At 35.7% G+C, this 12,703-nt stretch overlaps 1 long non-coding RNA gene across 1 annotated transcript; it reads right to left on the bottom strand.

The window, feature by feature from the left end:
• Positions 1–7,834: 7,834 nt before the first annotated feature.
• LOC137423633 (uncharacterized) lies at positions 7,835–9,368 on the bottom strand. Its single transcript, XR_013622341.1, has 3 exons — positions 9,295–9,368; positions 8,153–8,804; positions 7,835–8,059 (listed from the first exon to the last, which is right to left on the bottom strand). It is a non-coding gene; the product is annotated as an uncharacterized LOC137423633 (long non-coding RNA).
• Between the last annotated feature and the right edge of the window lie 3,335 nt (positions 9,369–12,703).

Here is a 12,703-nt window from a genome sequence, read left to right as displayed (position 1 = left end):
ACGATTTCACCTACAGTTCCCATGGTAGAATTTACTCCGAAAAAATTTCAAATGCTCAAAGATTTTAGTCAAATGACAGAGCAAGAACTTGGAGAATTAGAATATGATGATGAAGGATTATTTCGGCATCTTGAGAAGGTAAATAAACTTTCCAATTATATTGTAGAAGCTCTTCAAAACAATGAATATTTGAAGGGTTCAAAAACCAGAGCAGGTCTCATTCCAACAGAGGAGCCAGCACAGTTCCATCTTGTGAAAGAAAAGTTATTGATATTTAATGATAAATTGGTGTTCTTAAGTTCTGACCAACCAAATGTTGAATTAACCCCAAGATTAATGTTTCTTCTAACAAAAGATGGACATGCTAATTCACCTTATTTTGATGAACCACTTGATATGGAAAGAGAGGAAGATAGAGAGTATATTGAGTTGCTAAATGCACTTGATTATGGAGTTTCTGTTGCTGGTAAAAGTAAGAAGAATGAGAAGGAGAAACATATTATTGATGCTTTAAGTAAGCTTGGTTCGGGTGTTAGTTTTCTTCCAAATGACCCATCACAATTAGTTAATAGGTTATTATTGTTGTTAGGTAGTAAGAAGGCTGGAAACAACAATTGTTTTAATGAAGCATCCGCCATTTTAGATCAGTTGATGAATATGAAAATAATTAATAAATGTCAATACAAAGATATTTTATTAGATATTAAATAAGATGAGAAGCACAATTCTTAGTTTTAATTTCACAACGAGTGATTACACTGCTTCATTCCCTTACCCACTACAACTTGACCCCACAAAAGAATATGAGGCTTCTTTGTTGTCAATGGAGACTTACAATACCCTTTTTAATATCACAGAGAAAAACAACAAGTTTAGTTATAATCCAGGAAGTGGATATAAAACTATAACCGTTTCACCCGGTGCTTACGAGATTTCTCAAATATCTTCAGAAGTCTCTCGCCTTATGAAAGAAAAAGGTGATGAACCAAAAAATATTGTAATAGATATTCAAAAACACACTTCAAAATCAACTATTAAACTTAAAAATAATTATAAAGTTGATTTCACGATTGAAAATTCGTTCAGAGAGCTATTGGGTTTCTCTTCTAAAAAGATTGAAACTAACGGGACGTCTTACAGTGATAATGTCATTCAAATATCCTCCGGTATAAATTCAGTATTAATTCATTGTGATTTGATTGATGGTGCTTATAACGATGGAATAAGAACAAATACAATATTTTCATTCAGCGCATACTCAACCCCGATTGGTTATAAATTTAATATGGAACCAAAAAATCTTGTCGATTCACCTGTGTCAGGAAAAACCATATACAGAGTAAATTTTAGGATAACCGACCAAGATAATCGTATGATATCCTTTAATGAAATTATATCCATCAGAATTCACCTACGTGAAGTTTTTCAATAAATAAATAATGGTTATTGTGAGAAAACACGAGTTGGGAAAATATAAAATAATTACAGGGGATGGGATGTTCCTTTCACCATACTATAAGGGTGAAGGTATGTTTCTTGGTAGAGGATACTATAAACCAAAGAGACAACGGGGTGTGGGACATCAATTTAGAAATAAAGGAGATGGGATCATTGATACTCTAATGGGTATTGGTTCAACCATCCTTAAACATAAAGACCTAATTGGTTCAACTGCTTCAGCCGTGGGCTCAGTTGCGGGTGCTATAAAGAGTATAAAAGATGCTCAAAAGGAGTCTCATAAATTACAAGCAATCAAAGAAATTAAAAAAGGTAAAACTCAACTATCTTCACAAGAACGACAAAAAATCATTAAAATACTTGGGTCAGGGTTTCAGCGATTTTAATGCTATATAAATACAAGTATGGAAGCGATTGATAGTACCTATGATTTGGATGATACGATTATCATTTCAAACTCTACTAAAAAGGAAGACAATTTTAAGGTAAATGCTATAACAGGAACAGACTGGAATTCAAACGGAACAAAAAGTTTTGAAATAAATAATCAACAAACTTACTTGAATATAGCTGATAGTTTCTTGCTGTGTAAATTTAAATTCACTAAGGCTGCGAATAATACTAATGCTACACTCGTAAATGATTTCTTCTGGAAAATGTTTGATAGTGTCCGCCTGTATATTGGAACACAAGAGGTTGAAGTGGTTGATTATGTCTCTGCTATATCTGAAATGATGAAATTTACACTATATTCGTTTAGTGATAGAATGGGTAAGGGAGCTGTTGAAGGTTTTATTCCTGATATGTCAACGGGAACAAATGCTGACCCTGGTTATAGTCAAAGGAAGTCAATGTATAATGATGATACAAAAGAATAGTTTTACCGTAGCAGTACCGCTGAAAGGTATATTTGGATTTTGTGATTATGATAAAGTTTTGTATGGTCTTAAAATTAGATTTCAACTACAAAGGAATGATAATGTAAATAGGTTGCTTTTTGGAGCTGAAAATGCTTTTGGCGACAATAATAAATTTGTTATTAATGTTTGTGTTGGTATATTAGTGAATATATTCCTAATCTTAAAACGGAAGAGATGTTAAATAGAAGACTTAACTCAAAGAAACCGCTAAATGTATCATACCTTAAAAGAAGATGTCAACACGTTAAACTGGAACACACTACCTACACTTGGAATTTGGGTGTTCTTGAAGGAAAGCCACGATACCTATGGCTCATTTTTAAGAAACCAGATGGAGAGGAGGGTACTGATAAGAATAATGCGCTGAGTGATAATGCTAAGGTGAAACAACTTCGGGTTTCTCTTGATGGAACATTTTATCCGCGAGATAGATTGGAAATTGATTGGGAAAAAAATGATTATGCGGAAGCCTACAAGTCTTACCAAAAGGTGTGTGAAAGCAACAGTAATAATGAACCTATTTTGGATATGGTTGCGTTTCAAAAACTTTATACAATCTACGCAATTGACCTGAGTTCTCAAAAGGAAACTATAAAGTCTAATAGAGTGGATACTTCTCTATACATTGAAAGAGGAGAGAATGAAGAAGTTGATGCTTATTGTTTGCTTTTGGAGGAAACAGAATTACAGATTAATACAGATAATGGTGTTATGATTAATATCACATAGGTTTTTTCTCATAAAAAAATGGTAGGGGTATATGTTAATCAAATCAATCTTGATAAATTAACATCTTGTATTCAAAATCAAAAGCCTTGTATTATTAATGTTAATACATTTCAAAGAAAAGGAGCAGTAAGAATTGATGTTTTGCTCACAAGAGAGCAGGTGAAAACACTAAATGATGCTGGATCACTTAAAATTAAAATGACAAAACCTATGTTAAAGAAATATTCAATAGACGAGTCAAGAGGAGGATTTCTCCCATTTCTAATTCCTTTATTTGCTGGTTTAAGTGCGGCGGGAGCATTGACTGGTAGTATTTCAGCAGCGGTAAAAACTGCTAACGAAAGGAAGGCACAACTAAAAGCTCAAAAAGAATTGGAAAGACATAACAAGGAATTGGAGAAACAAATTAGTGGAAGTGGTGTAATTGTAGATTTTGCTCAAAAACTTGAAAGTCTACCTGATAAAGCTAGATTGTTAGTTGGAGATATGCTTTCCTCTATCGCTCAAGCGGGTGTTAACTAACTAAAAGGGGTAATGGGTTATATCTTTCTCATAAATAAATGGATAAATGGTTTAAACAATTTGGAAAGAATACAATGTCAAATATAGAACTTACTAAATATTGTAAAAAACTAAAAATTGATAATGTGGTTATTTGTATGAGAGATGAATTTAAAAAGTTGTCCAAGAATACAATGAATATTATTATTAATTTAGACACACAGAATGGTTCTCATTGGGTTTGTATTCATAATAGTCAGGATAAATATTATTTTGATAGTTATGGTATGCCACCGCCTGTTAAAGTAATACAATTCTTACAGAATGGTGTTTATCAAACATTTCAAGTTCAAGAAATTAATTCTAAATGTTGTGGTCAATTATGTTTATATGTATTATTTCAACTCAACAATAATGAAAATTTTTATGATATCATTTTTAATCTAATATAAATGACTTATGTTGGAAAAGATGGTTCTATCTTTGGAAAATCCTCTCAGGATATTGATTTATCAAATTATTATACAAAGGCACAGGCTGAACGACAAAAATATAGTATAAGTAAAAATATTAATATGAAGAATACTTATAAATTAATCAATTATCCAAACCCTACAGATGCGAATGACTTAATTAGATTCAGTGATTTATCACAATATATATTTTTAAAGAAAACAGCACGTTTTGTTAAACAAGTAAAATTTACAACCACAACACCTGGTTATACTGACCATACACCTTTCCTCATTCAATTTAACTATCTGCTTACAATTGAATTTTATAAAGAAGGACATATAGTTAATATGCGAATCAATAAATGGGGGGTATGATATGCCTGATTTAGGGTATAATTGGTATTTTTCAATAAACTTAGAAGACCTACATGATTTGAATCAGTCTCGTAAAAAAGAATATTATCCGCTTGGTGAGGATAAGGATTTATGTGGAAGTACAATTAGTAAACAACAAATACATGATTTTAAGAAAAGAAAAATATATGATAGTATAGCGATGGTTAACATGACAAAGAAGGAAGGTAATGAGATAAGGATAGAAAGCCGAGGAATACAAACCGATTTGGTAGTGGGAAGATGGGGTGGTATTACCTGTTATAATATTATTCTCACATATATTTCTGATACATAAATGGCAGGAAAAAGACTACAAGAGAATTATAATTTTTGTATTCAGGGATACCTACAAGAAAAGGGTGCTCGGTATTACATACCTTATGATTTGGAGCATATACATGGAAATTTTGTCATAAAAAACTGGCCTTATACTGATATTGCTAAACCCACAAATAGAGACTTGTTTACAATATTAAATAAAAATGAACTTCTCAAAGTTATGAAATATAAAACTCTTTTAGAAATCGTCAACAAATCTTATTGGTATCCTATTATGAGAAAAATAATTATAGATACAAGAATATCTCAAAATCCAGATGAGTATATGTATAATATTCTTTGGGGCTCAAGCTCAAGGGTAGCAAGGGATGAGGAAGGAGTTGAAGAAGAGAAGGAGGAAGGAGTTGAAGAAGAGAAGGAGGAAAGAGAGAAAAAGGAGAAGGAGGAAAGGGAGAAAAAGGAGAAGGAGAAGGAGGAGAGGGAGAAAAAGGAGAAGGATGAAAGGGAGAAAAAGGAGAAGGAGGAGAGGGAGGAAAGGGAGGAGAAGGAGGAGGAGGTGAGGGAGGAAAGAGAGAGGGTGGAAAAATATAAAAATATGACCATTCCTGAGATTAATGAAAGATTGAAGGTATTACGGCAAATAAATCAATCTCAACGCACTGAAGAGGAAAATAAAGAATTATTGACTCTTACGAACATATTGGTTTTTAAATTTGCTATAATGAATTCAGAGAGCAGATATGCAACATATAGTTGATGATGTTGGTGTTATTGACTTTAGTTAGTTTTATTTGTAAATAAATGGAGGAGAGAGTGAAGCCATTTCTAAGGATTATTTATGTTTTAAAAATCAAGATAGAAATGTATATGTTGAAAACCAAAAAGGTTTTGGCACTATGTAGGACTTTTTCTCATAAATAAATATGAGTTATTGTCTCAAATGTAAAAAGAAAACTAAATCTAAAAATATCTCATGTTAAAGCTAAAAATAATAGAGTTTATCAAAAAGGAATATGTCAAGTGTGTGGCTCTAAAAAGTGTCAATTCATCTCTCCTAAAAGTGGAGGAGACATACAAAAGTTTTTGTCAGGTAGCAAATTTACAACAACTGGAATTCCAGGGGAATTACACCTTCCAGGGTATTCTTTCTGTGGCCCAGGAACAAACTTGGATAAAAGATTAGATGAGGCTGACAATCCTAAACCTTGGTCTAAACCTACAAATAGGGTTGACGAAGTGTGTATGAAGCATGATATTGCTTATGGGAAAACCACTACGTTGACTGAAAAACATAAAGCTGACAGAGAAATGTTGTATAATTTGTCTTTGATACAAAATCCAACGTTGAGAGAGAAAGTTGATAGGTTTATTGTGAGAAATTTGATAAATGCTAAATTGAAACTTGGTCTTGGTTATTCACCCTCAAAAAACGATTAGGCTCTAATGATGTCATCAAGACTGAGGAGCTTTAGGCTGAAGAATTACACAAACCTATAATCACCAAGTTTAAAAGAAGGAAGGTTTATCCCAAAGACACTGACTACATATGGTCTGCTGATTTAATTGAATTGAATAATGACAGGGGATACAGGTATGCTTTAACCATTATTGATTTGAGAAGTAGATTTGCCTGGGTTGTTCCTTTAAAAAATAAAAAGGGTGATACTTTAATGTTATCCTTTAAGCTAATATTTGATAGGGATAAAAGAAAACCAAAGAAACTGTGGACCGATGAGGGAACAGAGTTCTATAACAAAATATTTATGAAATTTCTTAAGGGGGAGGGTATTAAATTATACAGCACCTTTAATGAAGGAAAAGCAGTTGTTATTGAGCGTTTTAATCGTACTTTGAAAGAGAGGCTATATAAAAAATTCACACAACTCGGTTCTCAAAAATGGGTGTATTTAATTCATGGTATTGTAGATAATTACAATAATACCGTTCATTCATCAACAAAATCAAAACCATCAGAATCATTTACAAAATTAGAATATGAAAAGGAGATTAATTTGAGAAAACCGAAGTTCAAAGTTGGTGATATTGTAAGAATATACAGATGGAAAAGCCATTTTGAGAAAGGTTATACAAAAAAATGGACTAATGAATTATTTTAAATCGTTGATGTAATGGATACAGTCCCTTGGACCTACAAATTATATGATTTAAATGGAGAAGAAATCTTAGGGTCATTTTATTCACAGGAATTACAAAAAACAAAGCTGATAACCCTTGAAAATAATAAATAAATAAATAAATAAAATGTAATGGGGATATGTTTTTAAATCTGTGAACCCCAAACACAGAATCCCACAACTTTTTAGTTGGGGCTTAACTTTTGTGTGTATAATGGGGATACGTTTTTAAATCTGTGAACCCCAAACACAGAATCCCACAACTTTTTAGTTGGAGCTTAACTTTTGTGTGTATAATGGGGATACGTTTTTAAATCTGTGAACCCCAAACACAGAATCCCACAACTTTTTAGTTGGGGCTTAACTTTTGTGTGTATCATGGGGATACGTTTTTAAATCTGTGAACCCCAAACACAGAATCCCACAACTTTTTAGTTGGGGCTTAACTTTTGTGTGTATCATGGGGATACGTTTTTAAATCTGTGAACCCCAAACACAGAATCCCACAACTTTTTAGTTGGGGCTTAACTTTTGTGTGTATAATGGGGATACGTTTTTAAATCTGTGAACCCCAAACACAGAATCCCACAACTTTTTAGTTGGGGCTTAACTTTTGTGTGTGTGTGAGTGGGTCATAATAATGTACAAACCCTAACCCAACCCCCACATTAAAACACCAAATTTGTTAGTCAAAACAACTGAATCCATTACATCAACCATTAAAAAAAGTTCTCAACTCCATCTCTTTGTATGACCTTCCAATTCTATTTATCTTTTCCCAACTTTTTTTAAACAATTCAATGATAATATAAGATAAATGAGTCTGTGAGGTTTGACATTCATTCAAAAATTCACCTCACATCCAGAACCCTAACCCAACCCAATCCCTAACCCTCACATTCAAAATCCCAACCCTAACCCAACCCATCCCTAACCCATTAACCCAACCCCATCCCTAACCCTCACATTCAAAATCCCAACCCTAACCCTAGCATAATCTTTTTTTCCTTTTCTTTTTTTAAATACGTATTTCAATATTTTTTTTTAATGTTTTTTAATACGTATTTCAATATATATTTTTTTCCTCTTCCTCCAATTCTGTCTTTCAAGGCTTTCAAGTTGGAAAAAGTAGAAATGGGAAGAAAGTATTTTCCAGCATCTTCTTCCCCGAACTTTCTTGATATTGCTGAAATACATGTAAAAAAAAAATATATATTACTTATCTAATATTGAATGAAATAACATATACTTTAATTGATTATTAATCAACTGAACTTACCTTAAATCAAACGTCATTAAAGAAAGAACATTGTTCATTGCTTTAGAATCCAAAGAGCCTCCAAGGTAAAACTCTTTCGTTGGATTATCAAGGTAAAACTCGTTCTCTTGGTCATGGTTGCTCAAAAGGTCTTTAAACAAATCGATCATTTCACCCCAGGTTGTGGCAAAAGTGGTATTTTCATTTTGAATCTCAGATACAATTTCCTGTGAGAGAAAATAACAACGTATTAATTAATTATTTTTTACATTTAATACACAATTATTATATGTATATTAAAATAAAATATTACCTTCATTGATGAGAAATTTGAATCGAGTTTATCAAGGTGAAGGTTTAGCTCCACACAGGTAGAGTCTCCAAAACGAAACCAGTTTTCAAAGTCTCCAAGGTAAAACTCTTTTCCTAATTTTATGAAATTTAGTGAGTCTCCAAGGTAGGCTCCACAGTTAGAACCATCTAGGCAGACCTCATAATTTGTTTTTCCCAAATTTAGTGAGTCTCCAAGGTATAACTCTTTGGCTGGGTCATCAAGGTAGAACTCGTTCTGTGGGTCTTGGTTGTTCAAAAGGTCTTCAAACAAATCAATCATCATTTCACCCCAGGTTGTGGCAAAAGTGGTATTTTCATTTTGTATCTCAGATACAATTTCCTGGTGTTGAACCCTGGTGTTGGGCTAGCGGCTAGGGTGCCGGCTTAGGATCCCAGGATCCTGGGTTTGAATCCCGGTCGATCGCTGAATTAACGCCAGGGGGGTTGACTCAGCCTGTCATCCTTCCGAGGTCGGCTAATTGAGTACCAGTTCACTGGTAATTCCCTGTTTGTCGCTAAAGGCGGCAAAAAGGGTTGGCGTCAGGAAGGGCATCCGGCCGTAAAACATTGCTTCAAAAAAGGGACCAAAAAACAACAACAACCACGGTTCCCGAAAAAGGCCAACCCCCGCTTGCGGGGAAAAATGGCCTCTAAAGGTGGTTTTTTTTTTTTATATACAATTTCCTGTGAGAGAAAATAACAACGTATTAATTTAATACAATATTATTATTTATATAAATCAAGCTCTATGAATATTAAAAGAAACTTTGCTGACTCTTACACGAGTCTTATCTAAAAAAAAAAAAAAAAAAAAAAAAAAAAAAAAAAACCTCCATTGATAAGAGGTTCGAGTCCAGTTCATCAATCTGAAGGTTGAGCTCCACACAAGTAGTAGGACTCCAAGGAATGTCAAAGTTATCCAACTCCTTTTCAGCATAGTAGTCCATTCTCAAGTGAAGCAGAAAGTGTGTTTGAAAAGGCCTGTGTGGTTAGTGCCTTTTATAAGAAAGACTGGGTGTGTCATTTCCTGTGGAAATTCCCTTGGGCAAGTGTGGGCAAGTCTGGGCATGTCTTAATTGGAAATGATGTAATGTCTCAACAGAAAATGATGTAATGTTTCAACAGAAAATGATGTAATGTTTCAACAGAAAATGATGTAATGTTTCAACAGAAAATGATGTAATGTTTCAACAGAAAATGATGTGAAATGTCCACAGAAAATGATGTAATGTTTCAACAGAAAATGATGTAATGTCTTAACTAAAAATAATGTAATGCTGGAGAGTTTATAAAGTGGGTGGGCTTTAGTAAAAAGTGGGCGGGGCTTAACAAAAAGTGGACGGAGCTTAACAAAAAGTGGGCGGAGCTTAGCAAAAAGTGGCGCGGAGCTTAGCAAAAAGTGGCGCGGAGCTTAACAAAAAGTGTGTGGCACAGGACCCAAACATAATCAATGATCAATGAACAACAATGATCATTGATAGTAAGAGTAAAAGGCCCATAAGACCAAGGGGGTCAGGAATAGAGGTGTTAAGGGGAAATGAAGAAAAGTGATGGTGAGAGGAAAATTTACATGTAAGTGAGAAGGATCATAGGTTCATAAGGCTAGAAGGATTATGGGTTCATAAAGGAAGAAAATCATAGGTTCATAAGGCGAGAAGCATTATAGGTTCATAAGGTGAGAAGGATTATAGGTTCATAAGGCGAGAAGGATTATAGGTTCATAAGGTGAGAAGGATTATAGGTTCATAGAGGGAGAAATAGAGGTGTTTATGACTTTTGAAAAAGACAGGGGGGTAAATGACATTAGATAGGGATTTCCCATGTTAAACAGAGGTGTCCCAGAAGCAACATTTATCACCTACTCATGATGATGCAATTTTTACCGGTACTAGTGACAATGATTGTCATCTACTGCGGTGTCAAACTGGTGATCATGTAGCTCAGGGAACAGTTTTAGCTCTGCACTGATGAAGCAACTGCCTGTGAGATGCCACCCACCCCCCCCTGTGGAAGCTTTTCGTGGGGGGGGGGGGGGGGGGGTCTTTGGAAACACTTTTCTGTTTCAAAGCAATTAAGTCTGTGATCTTTACTGATGGCTGAACAAAATGAGTTTGGACATTCGTTTCCTAACTTTGGGTCCGGTAACAGAGGTTGGCATCTGTTTCCCTATATGGAAAAGCTTGATCTTACAGTAACATGATGCTGCAAGTTTTACCAGGTAGTGACAATGATTGTCATCTACTGCGGTGTCAAACTGGTGATCATGTAGCTCAGGGAACAGTTTCGGCTCTGCACAGTTACTCAAAACTGATGAAGCAACTGCCTGTGAGATGCCACCCCCCTGTGGAAGCTTTCCGTTTGAGGTCTTTTCGAGTTTGGAAACACTTTTCTGTTTCCAAGCAAACAGTGATTACATTAGGTGATGCTTTCTGCAGACGTCCACGATCCTTTAGTGCCACAAAGTTGTGAACCTTGCCATTGGGGGCAGTCAGTGCCTCCGTGCCCACCATGCAGTTCACTTTACGTTTCATCATTTTTACTACAAATCCAGCAATGTAATCAATAGCTGCTTCTTTGTATTCTGATACTTGTTCAAAGTTTGGTACATCAGCATAATCATGGTCATCATGTACTGGACTATCCCGGAGTATAAGATCATACTTCCGTGCTATGCTGATTGATGACGGTGACTGTGGCTCCACATGAAGGATAGTTGTAGTATTCCAAAGAATACAAAAGCCTTTGCCATTCTTAATATTGTGCCTCATCAGGAGTCTGTTATAGGCTGCACTAAATTGACCTGCCGTTGGATTATTATTAAATCCTCCCCGCGCTCGTGCTCTCGCTGCAGAAAAAGAACAACTCAATATGGTCTTGACTGAATTTATAAGTTAATAGATATTTCATGGGGGCATCATGAGCAGCTATAACTTCTGCATAAAGTTTGGTGACACTCCTGATGCTAGCTGCAAAGCCTATAAAGCCAGTCTTCCTTGGGGTAAGATACATTGGTTTACCAGATGCGTCTGTAAGCCCTAAGATGAATTGTTCAGCATCTTGCAAGATTTTTAGCATTTCCTGTCCATTTTCCTTTCTCATTGGAGCCTTTGTACCCTTCCCAAAAATATTTCTGCTGTTAAGGACATCAAAGGCACCATCAACATGTCTTAAAAACTGAACTGTGGCCTCGCATCCCCTGAACTGAGGGAGCTTTAATCCCTCATTGCAGTATTGCAGGGCATCGGCAACACTCGCACCAAACACTTGGGCAGCCAAGTTAACTTTCATGTTTTGCTTCCTCCAGTCCATATGTGCATTCTTCAATTTATTTCCTAACCTCAAACCTTCTCTCTCTTGTAGCTTATTCAACTCCTCTATATACTGCCATTTGATGGTCTAGCCATCAGGGGTTTTGAAGATCCCACCATCTGCAAAAGAGTTACGCAGTAATTTGAGCATGTGGCACACGTCTAGTAGAACATGAACTCGAATAGATGGGTCAGAAGGATGAGGAAAAGATGGATTCATACCAATCACATTCATGTTTGCTCCAAGAGCTCTCATCATTGCAAAATGGCACGACGGTCCATCACAGGTGACGGAAACGCCTCGGACACCGGTTTCATGGAGTCTGCGAAAGCACTCGTTTACTAGATTTGGCCGTTCTACTCCATTCATGCCATCTATCAGAAAATATCATAATGGGATCTTCCAACCATCATTCACAGACACAGCCATTTCTTACTGCCAGTCTGCTGTTTCCGTACTTCGCTGCAGTGATGTTTTGGGGGAGACAAGATGGCGGAAAGTGAACTTCCGGTGACTTCACTCCTCGGTATACAATCGCTGTGGACGCGACCAATCCAGGTGTAGAGAGCAGTGGGGGTAAAGCAAAGTACAATCCGGTCGTGCCCAGGGGCGTTCGTGTTGAGCTGTGAAGATCATCAGAGCTGTGAAGAAAACCAAGAAATAAAAGATGACCTTCTGTACTCTTGCCTCATGTTCATCTTTTCATCTCAAATCAATATTTATCTCTGCATTCCAGGGATATGTCCCCTTAAACGAATCTTTCCACTCTGACTGGTGCTACTTCCTTACCTGCACACAAAGCACATTTAAAGTCAGGAACCACCTGCAGTCCACCCCTGATGCCACTACACCTGTTGTGCACCCAGTAGCTGCAATATTTCCACAATATCCAGTTGTGACCTGCACCTATTTTAACACTCAGCACAGGGC

This window comes from Myxine glutinosa, chromosome 1, assembly GCF_964187855.1.
Source record: "Myxine glutinosa chromosome 1, kmMyxGlut1.1, whole genome shotgun sequence".
Classification (NCBI taxonomy): domain Eukaryota; kingdom Metazoa; phylum Chordata; class Myxini; order Myxiniformes; family Myxinidae; genus Myxine; species Myxine glutinosa.
The sequence above is the reverse complement of the archived record's forward strand: the minus strand, read 5'-3'. Positions and strand labels throughout refer to the sequence as shown.